This window comes from Suncus etruscus, chromosome 1 (genome assembly GCF_024139225.1).
Source record: "Suncus etruscus isolate mSunEtr1 chromosome 1, mSunEtr1.pri.cur, whole genome shotgun sequence".
NCBI lineage: Eukaryota > Metazoa > Chordata > Mammalia > Eulipotyphla > Soricidae > Suncus > Suncus etruscus.
The window spans coordinates 137,825,675-137,840,045 of record NC_064848.1 but is presented as its reverse complement, the minus strand read 5'-3'; the positions used below and the strand labels follow the sequence as shown (position 1 = coordinate 137,840,045).

General features: G+C 44.9%; 1 protein-coding gene across 1 annotated transcript in view; it reads right to left on the bottom strand.

The window, feature by feature from the left end:
* Positions 1 to 6,192, bottom strand: part of CALU (calumenin) — a 36,817-nt gene extending 30,625 nt beyond the window's left edge. Inside the window, exon 1 of the mRNA XM_049775249.1 lies at positions 6,159 to 6,192. The gene's annotated coding sequence lies outside the window, so the exon portion shown is untranslated. The remainder of the gene's footprint in view (positions 1 to 6,158) is intronic.
* Positions 6,193 to 14,371: the final 8,179 nt, after the last annotated feature.

Below are 14,371 nucleotides of genomic sequence, written 5' to 3'. Positions count from 1 at the left end.
TCTCTTTTAGAGGGTAAATCAATAATTGTGGAAAAAAATGTCCTCTATTCCATTTCAACATGGCAGTAATCAGGGATTACACCTGTTTTAGGAATCAATCCTAGTGGTGTTTGGGGAACCACATGGAATGCCAAGGATTGAACCTGGTCAGCTATGGCTGCATGCAAGGCAAAAATGCCCTACCTCGCTGTGCTATTGCTCTGGCAACAACCTATTATATATATTTTTTGGTTTTGGTCCACACCCAATGGTACTCTGGGGTTACTCCTGGCAGGCTCGGGAGACATATGGGATGTCATCCACATTGTTCTGTACAGTACATCACATACACCACTAAGTATTTGAAATATTAGTGTGAATTAAGATGTGGTATATTATACTTAATATCAAAAGAATGGTATTTTCAGGGTGGGAGTGATAGTACAAGGGGTAGGGTGTTGCCTTGCATGTGCCCAACCTGGGTCTGATATCCCGGCCAGGCCATAAAGTCCCCAGAGCCCCGTAGGAGTGACCCAAGGAGTATGTTCTGAGCACTGACAAATGTGTGTGTGTGGGGGGGGTGAACGAGCATCTTGAATGTCTTGGATTAAATGACTGGAATTAATTTCACCTGTTGTTAATTTTACTTTCACCTGTTTTTGTTTTTTTTTTGGTTTTTGGGCCACACCCGGTGACGCTCAGGGGTTACTCCTGGCTATGTGCTCAGAAGTCACTCCTGGCTTGGGGGACCATATGGGACGCCGGGGGATCGAACCTCGGTCCGTCCTAGGCTAGCGTAGGCAAGGCAGGCACCTTACCTCTAGCGCCACCGCCCGGCCCCGTTTCACCTGTTTTAAATTACCCACTTGGTTTTATATTTCTTCGAAATGTCAAGAGATACAACTAGAGTAGTTCAGAATATCATTATCCTTATTAGTATCAATAATTATTTTCAGCGGTTATTTTCATTAATTAGTCCAATACTCTGTAAGCAGTTAAAGAGTAATGATAAACTTTCATTCGGTGTCCGTAAAAAATGAGTTAATGCTGTGGGAGGCAAGAGGGGGGAAAATGTGTTAAGGCAATAAAAATTTCCTTGAAAGGCTTAATTATTGCAACTCCCTTTTCTTCCTAGAAATTTGTTGGAAAAACCCATGGGTCATACACGGATCATTTAAGTGGTTTCAGGAAATTAATGTCTTGATTAAATTTCAAGAATATTAATACGAAGTGATCTCACAATTACTCTGGTTGACCAAAGAACCATTGCTCAATGTTAACAAGTGGGAGTAATGGGTGTGGTGGTAAAATTCCAGTTCTCTGAGCTGGATATCCAAGCATTCCTCTATAATGCAGCAAAAGCAAGATCTCACTGTCTACAACAATTGAGACGGAGGGGGAGAAAGCCTGTTAACAATTCTAACTGCTTGTAAAATCTAAAAAGTAAATCTATGCAGCTGGTTATCTACCTTAGCATTTCTCAACCAGGGGCCAAATGAATATAGACCTCTATATTTCAAGACAGCCAAAGGTGAAAATCATGCATGTGGGAGGTAAAGGTTAAATAGAGAGGTCAACTAGTGGACAGGGGGGATGCAGGAAGGAAAAAGGTTGAAAGTGGGCTATAATCAGAAAAAGATTGAACAACATTTATCTACCTATTTGTCACTTATAGATTTTAATACAAACACCACCAATGGACTGTCAGGTTAAAGGAATGTCATCCTTCAAAATTTAATAAAAGTTATGACAAATTTTTAATGCTTCCCTATTGGGTTTTTTTTTTAAATTTTCTGTTAGTCAAATTTGGGAGTGAGCAGGAGACAATGTTAAACAGCTTAACAATAACACACAACCCTCAGACCAACTTTCCCTATTGTTAAAGCAAATTAAGACATTTAAAATTAAGACTTATTAAGTTCATTACGACATCTTAATTGGGCCCAGAGAGACAGCATAGAGGTAAGGCATTTGCCTTGCATGCAGAAGGACGGTGGTTCAAATCCCGACATCCCATATGGTCTCCAAGCCTGCCAGGACGGATTTCTGAGCATAGAGCCAGGAGTAACCTCTGAGCGCTGCCAGGTATGACTCAAAAAAACAAAAACAAAAACAAAACAAAAAACAAAACAAACAAAAAAAAAACCTTAATTATTTGTGTGACTAAAACATACATCCTAAGTTACCTGACTATACAAAAATGAAAAATTATTCATTATTTTGTAGGGCTGGAGAGAGCATGGAGGTAAGGCGTTTGCCTTGCATGCAGAAGGACAGTGGTTTGAATCCTGGCATCCCATATGGTCCCTCGTGCCCGCCAGGAGCGATTTCTGAGGATAGAGTCAGGAGTAATCCCTGAGCGTTGCCGGGTGTGACCCAAAAAGCCAAAAGCCAATGGGGCTGGAGAGATAGCACAGGGCATTTGCTTGCAAGCAGCCGATCTAGGACCTAAGGTGATTGGTCCCATATGGTCCCCCATGCCTGCCAGGAGCTATTTCTGAGCAGATAACCAGGAGTCCCTGAGCACTGCCGGGTGTGGCCCAAAACCAAAAAAAAAAAAAAAAAGTATTTTGTGATTCCTAAAGCAAAACTTTGTTATTTGTGCCACAACTGAAGGTGCTCAGGGATCACTCCTGGTAGTGAAACGGACAGTGCTGGATATAACATGGCATGAAAAAAGGCACTTTGGTTCTTTGATATTTCTCTCTGGCTCAGAAATATAAAATTTGTTTAAAAATGATAGTACAGTGAATAGTATGCTTGCCTTCCATGCGACTGACCCAGTGGCCTTGTTCCCTGACATCACCAGAAATGATTCCTGCATGCGGAGCCAGGAGTAACCTCTGAGCACAACTGGATGTGACCTTAAAAAAAAAAATCTGGGGCCCGGAGAGACAGCACAGTGGCGTTTGCCTTGCAAGCAGCCGATCCAGGACCTAAGGTGGTTGGTTCGAATCCCGGTGTCCCATATGGTCCCCCATGCCTGCCAGGAGCTATTTCTGAGCAGACAGCCAGGAGTAACCCCTGAGCACCGCCGGGTGTGGCCCAAACCCCCCCCCCCAAAATCTGTGGAAAAGCTTTGAGGAAGACAAAATATCACTCAGGTTTTTAAGTTTTATAATCAAAGCAACCTAATTAATACAAACTTTATAAACTGTCTCTGGGTCCAGGACACTAGCTCAAAGGGCTGACAGTATAACAAGCTTTGCATGTATGAAACCTGGATTCCATCCCGTGTCCCCTGAGCATCACACTGCCGCAGGAGTGATGGGTGTGGCCCCAAACATCAAAAATAAAGATGAAAATATTTTTCAAAAAAATTTCCTTTTGGAGGCCGGAGAGATAGCATGGGGGTAGGACGTTTGCCTTGCATGCAGAAAGATGGTAGTTTGAATCCCAGCATCCCATATGGTCCCCTGAGCCTGCTAGGAGCAATTTCTGAATGTAGAACCAGGAGTAACTTCTGAGCACTGCTGGGTGTGATCCAAAAACCAACAAAAAAAATTCTTTTTCTTTTTATCACAAAAATGTTATGCTAAATGTTGGAACAGGAACTTTATATTAGCTTGAATTTTGCTATGTGTAACATACATAAAACTTTTGTTTTGTGGGCCACACCCAGCTGTGCTCAATACTTACTTACTCTTGCTCTGCCTTCAGGGACCATATGGGGTGCCAGAGATTGAGCCTGGGTCAGCCCCATTCAAGGCAAGAGCCCTGTCTGCTATACTATCAAGCCTCAAAGTTCTAAAGATTTTGGTACTTATTTTCCCCCAACTCCCTACCAAGTATCTATGAATCATTTAAAAAAAGATTAAAAGGAATCTTATGATCACTGCAGGTGGAAGTGATCTATACAAATTGCTCCAGCATTTCCCAGTGGATGATGCCATACCATAGGGGCAGGCACACCCGCTTGAATAATCCAGAGAGACCAGTGGTGGTAGCCTGAAGGAAGTGAGGAGTTTTCTGGTTTATCACTCATAGGAAATAGATTTCCAGGGGATTTTTTTTAATTCTAAAAAGGAGGCGGCACCATGTAAATTTGGAGACCTCTGCACTGTTACAAAATTTGTTTGTACCACTCCATTTTGTTTAAGTTGTTTCCTTAGGTCTTCAACAGTTTACATTTTATATTAACATCAGTTAATATAAATTAATAATTAAATCTTACTACAGTCCCTAGTACAATGTCTTAGACTTTTTACATACCAATATATTTTAATGGATTTGCTGGCTAGTATTCCTGCCTGCTCCAGTTCTGCAACCCTCAATTCCTCTTAACAGGATACATCTGGCCATCAGCCAGGAAACAGCACAATGTTATTGCAGCTGTTTCTACTCTTAATAAATTTCAGCATCAACAACATGCATACTTAAAAGTTCTTAAGCAGTATTTCCCAAAGTACTAAATTCGGGGCCGGCGAGGTGGAGCTAGAGGTAAGGTGTCTCTGCCTTGCAAGCACTAGCTAAGGAAGGACCGCGGTTCGATCCCCCTGCGTCCCATATGGTCCCCAAGCCAGGGGCAATTTCTGAGCGCTTAACCAGGAGTAACCCCTGAGCATCAAACGGGTGTGGTCCGAAAAACCAAAAAAACAAACAAAAAAAAGATACTAAATTCATGGACCCTTCCCAGAAGGGGTGCAGTGCCAGGACCACCAGAAGGGTGGTAGTATCATCAGGTAAAGGGAGGACCATCTTTCTGCTTGCACACGAAAAGAAGGTAGGAGATTTCCAAGAGGAATGATAGGCCAAAAAATTTGAGAACCTTTGGGTTCAGAGAATCTAGGAATTTACAGCCTACATCTACAGTGGCTCTCTCCAACGGTCCTGGAGCACCAGGTTAGGGAAAATCCTCTTGATACCAATATGCGGTTTTTTCCATAAAGGCACAATATATATACGTACCACATAAAGTTCTGGTTCTTTTGATACATTTCTGTATCAATTGCAAACTTTTTAAAGTGAGAGAAGAGTTGGTTTCAAAGCCAACTTTGAGTGTCATGCCCTAGTGCTTATACTCAACTATTGTCAGCTCACTCTCTCCAACTTGTGATCCTCAGAAGAATCCAACCCGAGAGCCCTTAATCACTGAGACTTAGTTTAGAAAAGGCAGTTCCTCCTGCCTCCACGTAAGTACCCTTTGTAGGTTATGTCTCCAGCTTCCCTTGTGCCACACTACACATTCTTCCAGTACAAACAGGATCAAATTCCATTCTGTGGCAAAGGACAGCTTATCAGTGATTACAAGAGTCTCCTCCAAAACTACAAAAAAAAGAAACAAATCAGAGGCGACCTTGTTCCAAAATTCACTAATGATGAAGCTGTGGCTCGGGACTGAAGTCAATGCTATTAATTCTCAAAGAAACTTTTCGAAGACTGCCAGGTAACTTAATTTAGCAATCAGATCAATGGCCCTCAAGTTTTAGCAGGAAACAAGGGGGGGGGTGTTTCGGGTTTTTTTTGTTGTTGTTTGGTTTGTTGTTCTTGCAAAAGCAGCCTTTCAAAACTGCAACCGGACTCTTAAAACAGAGAAACTGCGGGCAAGCAACGAAGTGTACTCCTGAATGCTGCTTGCCAAAATAAATAAATAAATAAATAAATACATAAATGAATAAATAAAATAATCCGGGCGAGGGGCTGGGGCTCTGTGTTTTCAATAAAATAAACACACAATTCCTTAATAAAGCTGGAGAGATAAAAAAAATACCACCAAACCTGTTTTTCGGCGCTGACAGATGAGTCAGGGACTGTCTTTTAACATTATACGAAGCGGGGAGGAAAACACACACACCTCAACAAATCGTGCCTGGATGCTTCGCCCACCCCGTTTCCTGCAAGCACCCCAGTGGACGAGACTCTCGATCTAGCAGGGCAGAGAGATGCCCACCCCAGCCCACCCCAGGGAAGAGGCTGCAGCCCAGCCTGGCAGCGCGGTTGGAGGCTGCAAAAGCAAGCCGGGCAGCTGCTGCCTCCACTAGGGCCTCGCACGCGCGCTCCGACCTCCCGAAGGCCATCGACGGAGAGCACGGCGGCCTCGAGCCCCAGGCTACTACATCCGCGCGCCCAGGGCCCCGGGGAGGGCGTCTCGCGGGTCGAAACCCCCGGCCCGATCGCCCGGAAAGAAGCCCTTCCCTACCTGCGCGGTGGGAAGAGAGGCCGAGCGACGCGGCACTTACCTGCCCACCTGGCGCCCCAGCACAGACAGCCGCGGCCGCCGCTCGCCCAGCCACAGCCTCTCGCCGCACGCGCGCCTGCACCACCCAACCGGAAGCGCCCCGTGGCGCCGCCCCCTTCCGCCTCTGCCGCGGCGGCTCGACCAATCGCCGACGAGCGCGCCGCTGACGCTCGGCTCTTCCGGACGGCCATTGGTCCGCCGGGCTCGTCGCGGGGATTGGCTGGAAAGCGCCACGTCCCCGCGTGCGCGCCGAGCTGCGTGGCCCGGATTCCCGCCCAAAAGCTCTCCCAGGTCCTGGGCGTGCTGCGTTGGTGGGCGGCTCCCGCTCTTTTTTTTTTTTTTACTGCTGGGGCGTGTGGGTGCGGCTCTTCGGGGACCGCCACGTCGCCGTTTGCAACGTGTGGCTCGATTTTCTCAGAGTTTAGCTGATTGATTTTTTTTGTTTGTTTCTTTTGGGGTCACACCCGGCGCTCAGGGGTTACAGTTTCCACCCCGTGTCTTGGAGATCAGTTACCTTCAATTCGCCCTCACATTTTTTTGTTTCTTTGTTTGACCTTTCCTAAAGCGACCTCCAGCTCCTTGAAAATTAATACATTTAGCCCAGATTATCTGTCTATCTGCCTGGGGTGCCTCTAGAAATTCTGGTGTAGAGAAATCCTGTTCAGATGTTATCTGAAAAAGCATTTTTCAACCCTGCTAGGCCTAATTAATTCCTTTTACTGCATTTGTTTTCCCAGTGGGCAACAAGCCAAAAAACAACAAAAACACCTTATGACCTCAGTCTAGGAGGATTAAAGATTTTCTTTAATGAAAAATTGTAATTTCTTAAGCAGATTTGAATCGTTTAAGTCCTCTTAGAGACATGGATACTGATAAAATGTGTTGATTTAAGTGCAAGTCTAAATTTTCCATTTTAAAAAGTAGAAAGTTTTGTTTCTTTTAGGGGGTGAGTCTTGGAGTACACCCTGCGATACTCGGGGATTTCTTTTGGCTCTGCACTCAGGAACTATTCCTAGCACAGTGCTGTGCTCGGCGTACTAAATGCAATGCCGAGATTGAACCTTGATCTGTCATGTGCAAGGCAAACTCCCCGCAATACTGTCTCTCCAGTCCCAGTCTTAAAGATTTGTAAGCTATGAAATTTCTAGTTGTAGTGGTCTGCTGGCCGCTTATTGGCGGTTAAAATTTGATTTTATGGGAGAGCTTTAAGGCCTTATTCATTCTTGCATCAATAACCCCACGTTTATTGAATAGGTCAAAAAAAAGGGGGGGGGGGCCAGGCGGTGGCGCTAAAGGTAAGGTGCCTACCTTCCCTGCGCTAGCCTTGGACGGACCGCGGTTCGATCCCCCGGTGTCCCATATGGTCCCCCAAGCCAGGAGCAACTTCTGAGCGCATAGCCAGGAGTAACCCCTGAGCGTTACCGGGTGTGGCCCAAAAAAAAATCAAAAAAAAAAAAAAAAAAAAGAGGGGCCAGTGAGGTGGCGCTAGAGTTAAGGTGTCTGCCTTGCAAGAGCTAGCCAAGGAAGGACCATGGTTCGATCCCCCGGCGTCCCATATGGTCCCCTCAAGCCAGGGGCAATTTCTGAGCATCAAACGGGTGTGGCCGGGGGGGGGGGGGGGAAGGAGCCAGAGAGAGTATGGAGGTAAGGCTTTACATGCAGAAGGACAGTGGTTCTAATCCCGACATCCCATATGGTCCCCCGTGCCTGCCAGGGGCGATTTTCTGAGCAGAGAGCCAGGAATAACCCTGAGCGCTGCCGGGTGTGACCCAAAAACCAAAAAAAAAAAAAAAAAATTGCTTACTAATGTAGGATTCATTGCATGTCTTTGACTTAATATGAGCCAGGAAATCACTTAGCTTCATGCTGTGACTTTTTATTGTTTTCTTGGGAGCCACACCCTGCAGTACTCAGGGCTTACTTTTGGTTCTGAGCTCAGGGATCAGTCCTGGACAGGCTGAGGGAGGGGACCAGTGTGGTTGGAACCAAGGTCATTTGTATGCAAGATATTACCTTACCTACAATACGAGATCTCACCAATTGAATCATGAAGTTTTAAATATATATATATTTAACTTTATTATTTTTAAATATATATAAGTATATATATATTTAATTTTATTATTTTGACTACACTCCCTGTACTCAGGTTAGTTATGTGCTAGGGATCACTCTTGGCAGGACTCAGGGCAAAATGACCTGACTCAGGTCAGCCACGTGAAAGCAAACAACCTTCCTATTGTACTATTGCTTTGGCCCCTACATTTTTTTTTGTTTGTTTTTTGGGCCACACCTGGTGACGCTCAGGGGTTACTCCTGGCTATGTGTTCAGAAGTCGCTCCTGGCTTGGGGGACCATATGGGACGCTGGGGGAATCCAACCGCGATCCGTCCTAGTCTAGCAGGCAAGGCAGGCACCTTACCTCCAGCGCCACTGCACCAGCCCATGGCCCCTACATTTTAAAGACTGTTGAGACCTCCTAAGTCTGGAATATAACTCCTGTGTTCTCAGCATGTAAAGCCTCTATACTTGAAAATCCTGTAGGGGTATTAGGTTCATGAAAGTTCCTTTTAAGCACCAGGAAGACTGACATCTAAGGCTTCTAGAATTAGATGGAGTAACAATAATCTTAGGTGGTGCCAGAAAGGACTTACTAAGATGTGACTCAGGCTGCACTCAGGAGATACTAAATCCATTATTTCATGGCAGAGAAAAGGAACAAGGGGTTGATAGTGTTAGGGTAGAGGATGAGGAAGGTTGAATAATAAGTGGTATGTGAAGGGAAAACTTAATTGGTTGTTTCTTGAGGTAGTGGAGGATCTTAATCCGGGGAACCTGAACTAAAAGTAGTGGGGACTATGAGTGGTCTTCTAAAGGTTTCTAGACTTGGCGCCAGGGAGCTAGTACCACTGGAAACAACCCCTGAGCTTCCAGCCAGCATTAAATTTAAGCACCTGCCTGGTGTGGCCTAAAAAGGAAAACAAGATATTTAAGCTTGTCCTTCAGGGGGAGGTGGAAATGAGATGGAAAGTTCTTTCAGGTGTTACGGATAGAAGAGGTGCTCCTCATTGAAGTTAGGCACTGTGCTAACCAACAACGATGCCTAACCAGGAAGAATTGGTTCTTCCCCTCTGGTACCTGCAGTCCTGTGGGAGAGTAAACTTGCCTGGAAAGTCTTAGAGCAGGATTTTTTCCACCCATGCCCCCTTTTGCTGTGAGAAATATAACATAGAAAAGTATTGCCATGAACACAGAATTCATGATGGTTGATGTGGTTTTTGTTTGTTTGTTTGTTTAATTTTTTGGGTCACATCTGGATGCATTCAGAGGTTACTTCTGGCATGTTCAGGGGACCATATGGAATGCCAGAAATCGAACCTTAGTCCACCCAGGGTTGCCTGCATGGAAGGTAAATGCCCTACCGCTATGCTATTGCTCTGGCCCTACACAGTTGATTTTGAATTGATGCTTGGTCCTTGTGCACTCCAAAAACTTTCACTGTAGCCAAAATTTTTGTAACACTCCCCCCAACACACACACACACACACACACACACACACACACACACACACACACACACACACTTACAACTTAGTTACAGGAACTCTTGGTCCACAGTTTAAGTAGTTAATCCTTAGAAAAGATCGGAAAAGTAAAACGAACTCCAAGAACAGGAAACATGAAAATAAACACTTAAATATGACTATTTCGACATGTGAAAGGAAATACTAGACTTAGTGACTTCTTAGATAAAGCAGCACTTAAAAGTCTACCTTTTGTTGCCAGAGCAATAGCTCAAGGGATAGGGCATTTCACTTGCATGTGGCCGACATGGGTTCGGTCCTAGGCATCCCATATAGTTCCTCAAGCCTGCCAGGAGTGATTTCTGAGCATAGAGCCAAGAGGAATGCCTGAGCATTGATGGCTATTGCCCCAAAACAAAGAGTATATGTTCTTATTTGTTTGTTTGTTTGTTTTTTATTTTTGGGCCACACCCGGTAATGCTCAGGGGTTACTCCTGGCTATGTGCTCAGAAGTTGCTCCTGGCTCGGGGGACCATATGGGACACCGGGGGATCGAACCGCGGTCCATCCAAGGCTAGCGCAGGCAAGGCAGGCACCTTACCTTTAGCGCCACCGCCCGGCCCCAAGAGTATATGTTTTTAATCAGAGAAAACTGGAAGAGTGAGCTAGATGAGCAGGAGAAGAAATATATTTAACACAGTAAGTCTAAGGCAGGGGTCTCAAACTCGCGACCCGCAGGCCATTTGTGGCCCTCCGTACAACATTTTGTGGCCCGCGGCCGGCCTTCAAATATCGCATTCACGATTATTTGCTTACAGAATAATTGCAATAAAAATTGCATTAATAAGAAAAAAATCGCATTAAACATTCGCATACCCCGAGCAGTTCCATTCGGGGTATGCAAATGTTTAATGCGATTTTTTTTTTACTAATGCGATTTTTTGGGGGGGGCACACCCGGTAACGCTCAAGGGTTACTCCTGGCTATGCGCTCAGAAGTTGCTCCTGGCTTGGGGGACCATATGGGACGCCAGGGGATCGAACCGAGGTCCATCCAAGGTTGATGCAGGCAAGGCAGGCACCTTACCTCTAGCGACACCGCCCGGCCCCCTAATATGACTTTTTATTGCAAATATTCGGTAAGTGAAATCCCTTATGCGGCCCTGCCTCACCCCGACTTTGCCTCCTGCGGCCCCCAGGTAAATTGAGTTTGAGACCCCTGGTCTAAGGTAATGGAAGAACTTCTAAAGAAAAAACCAATAATCTGGGATTATTGGTCAGGTGGCCACTGATGGAATGACTTAGAGCTAAAGGCAGGTAGAAGGACTTGAAGGGTTACACACAACAAACCTCAGATACCCCATGCCCTTATAGCTTGTGGCTTTCTGAGCAACACAAAAGGACCCTTTGTTGTGGAAGGTATGATGTCAGCCTCAAAAGGGGATGTTCTTAAAGCATCTCAGCAATGTACATTTGGAGATATTATGTGCCAGACATTCTTCCAGATACTAACAGTGGACAAAATGGACCAAATTCTCTCATGGTGCTTTTATTTTGGTAGCTAGCCAACAAACACAAGCAACTGCATGACACAAGGGGTGGAAAAGCTTTAAGGAAGAAGAGATGGAAGGTCTGGGAGGTGGTGCCTTTCAGGAATAGCACTGCAATCTTCAGAGGTCATTGGTAAGGAGAAGATGACTAATGAGGAAACATTGGAAAGTGGTAAAAAAAAAAAAAAACTTCAAGAAAAAGGAATAGCATGGGAAAAGGCCCTGAGCTGAAGCAGGATTCAGTATTTGAGGAGCAGCACGAATACAGATCAAACTGGTAGGATCAAAGGCGCATGGTGAACTTGAGCCATTTTTTGATTGAGAGGGGTGCAGATTAGACTGACCAAACTACCAATAATTTCTTTACTCTGTTAACACAGCTGGACTACATTTCCCAAAACCCATGCAGTACAATCCTATAACTGAATCCTGGTCCAAGGAAACTGAAGCAGAAATGAAGTCTACTACTTCCTCAAAAAAAAAAAATAATGGGGAAGGCAGTGGTGATGCAAGTGGTAAGGCATCTGCCCTTGTGCGTGCTAGCCTAGGATGGACCGCGGTTTGATCCCCCAGCATCCCAAGCCAGGAATGATATCTGAGCACAAAGCCAGAGCGTCACCGGGTGTGACCGAAAACAAAAGCAAACAAAAAAAATGAAGTCTACTACTTCCAGCACTGTCCACACAAATCTGTTATATCTGATTCTTTCTATTTCTCTGTCTCTCTGTCTGTCTCTGTCTCCTTGTCTGTCTGTCTGTCTGTCTGTCTGTCTGTCTGTCTCTTTCTCTCAATACTTCAATGCTCAGTGAAAATGGCAGCATCACAGGATGGAATAAAACCAAGTTCATTTCAACTCACCAAGCAGGAAGACTTTATTTGGACTTTTTGTGAGGATTGGAGAGATAGCACAGTGGTAGGGCATTTGCTTCTCATGCAGCTGATCCAGGACAGCCAGTGGTTCGAATCCCAGCATCCCATATGGTCCCCTGGGCTAGATAGGGGCTATTTTTGAGCACAGAACCAGGAGTAACCCCTGAGTACTCTGGGTGTGACCCAAAAACCAAAAGAAAAAAAAACCTTTTTGTGAGAAATAATTTTTTATTGGTTATTTTATGTAATAGATATATTGGGAATTCATCCTACAGTTAGCATTACCCTAAACACCATAGATGAGAAGCTTGGAGTTCAATTGTTGCCAGAAATGGATCATCAGCAGGCACTGGGGGTTTGAGAGAGGAGGGAGGAGGTAATGGTTTGAAAGAGCCATTCAACAAGGAGGAAAGGAAAATAAACATAGAAGGATGGTGGTTCGAATCCCGGCATCCCATATGGTTCCCGAGCCTGCCAAGAGTGATTTCTGAGCATGGAGCCAGGAGTAACCCCTGAGCATTGCCGGGTGTGACCCCCCAAAAATCAAAAACAAACAAACAAAAAAGAATAACCCCAGGCAACACTAGTGACCTTCAGATTTGTGATTGTGACTTTGAGGCAAGATGTGGTATTCTTCAGGTATATGTGGTAGCATGATGCAAGCACAGTATGAAAGCTAGCCAAATGAATCAAGTAGAAGAGACACATAGGGGCTAGGGTGTGTGTAACGGTGTGATAATGATCTCAAAATCTAGGTTGGAGGGGAGAGAGGATGACATGGGGCCACTTTTGGCAATGCTCATCCTACCAGCAGGTTCACTCAGTGTTGCTGTGCACTAAGCCCTTTGAGCTGTCCCCTTGATCCTAAACTATTGTTATATTTTGGGATATCAAGAGTATCAGGGGGCCATATGGAATGCTGGGTAGCATGTAAGGTAAGAAAGATCAGCAGCATGCGAGGTAAGAAAGATCTTTGCCCCCTACAGTTGTTCTATTGAATGTAAAATAGTAAAATAGTGTGTATCTGGGGCCGGGCGGTGGTGCTGGAGGTAAGGTGCCTGCCTTGCCTGTGCTAGCCTAGGATGGACCACGGTTCGATCCCCCGGCGTCCCATATGGTCCCCCAAGAAGCCAGGAGCAACTTCTGAGCGCATAGCCAGGAGTAACCCCTGAGCGTCACAGGGTGTGGCCCAAAAACCAAAAAAAAAAAAAAAAATAGTGTGTATCTTAAACAAAGAAACTGATTAATGAACATTTGATAATCTAATTTCTCAGTATCTGAATATCAACCAACAATATATGAATCTCTGATTCTACCTCTACTTAGCCTAGAATCTCTGATTTACCTGTGATTTGAATTTGCATTTTCTCTTTGTGTTTATAAGGCTGGAACATTAGCAAACTAAGAGAAATGTTCCCCTGACCTTACATAGCACACCTTGCCTCATTACCTTCCATAGGACTTTTCTTTTTTTTTATTTATTTATTTTGGTTTATGGTTTTTGGCTCACACCAGGCAGCACTCAGAGGTTACTCCTGGCTCTACCTACACTCAGAAATTGCTCCTGGCAGGCTCGGGGGACCATATGGGATGCCGGGATTCAAACCACCATCCTTCTACATGCAAGGCAAATGCCCTATCCTCATGCTATCTCTCTAGCCCCTCCACAGGACTTCTAACAGCCTTAACCCCAAGCCTTTTATATAGAAATTCTGAGGGTGAGGGTGGTCAGAGCACTTGCCTTGCATGCAGCCAACCCTGGTTCAATCCTTGAAACCCCAATATGGTCTCCCCAAATTTCCTCAGAAGTGATTACTGAGCTTAGAGTCAGTATAAATCCTCAGGATAAAATCCTGAGCACTGTCAGGTTTTCTTCCCACAACCCTCACCCCCAAAATAAAAAAGAAAGCCCAGGTAGGGGCTAAAAAAACCCCATTAGGGAATGGAGTAAAGGTACAAGCTTGAATCAGAAAAGAGGAACTAACAAGAAAAAATTGGAAAAAGGAGAAATTTAAGTAGAGGTCTACATAGGAATTCATTTCATACTAGTCCAGAGCTGTAGAGAAGAAAACAAATGTCTTTTTTGGTATATGGCCTTATTGTCAAGTTTGTTTTTTGCTTTTTTTTTTTTTTTTTTGGTTTTTGGCCCACATCTTGTGACACTCAGGGGTTACTCCTGGCTATGCGCTCAGAAATCGCTCCTGGTTTAGGGGACCATATGGGATGCCAGGGGATTGAACCGAGGTCCGTCCTAGGCTAATACAGGTAAGG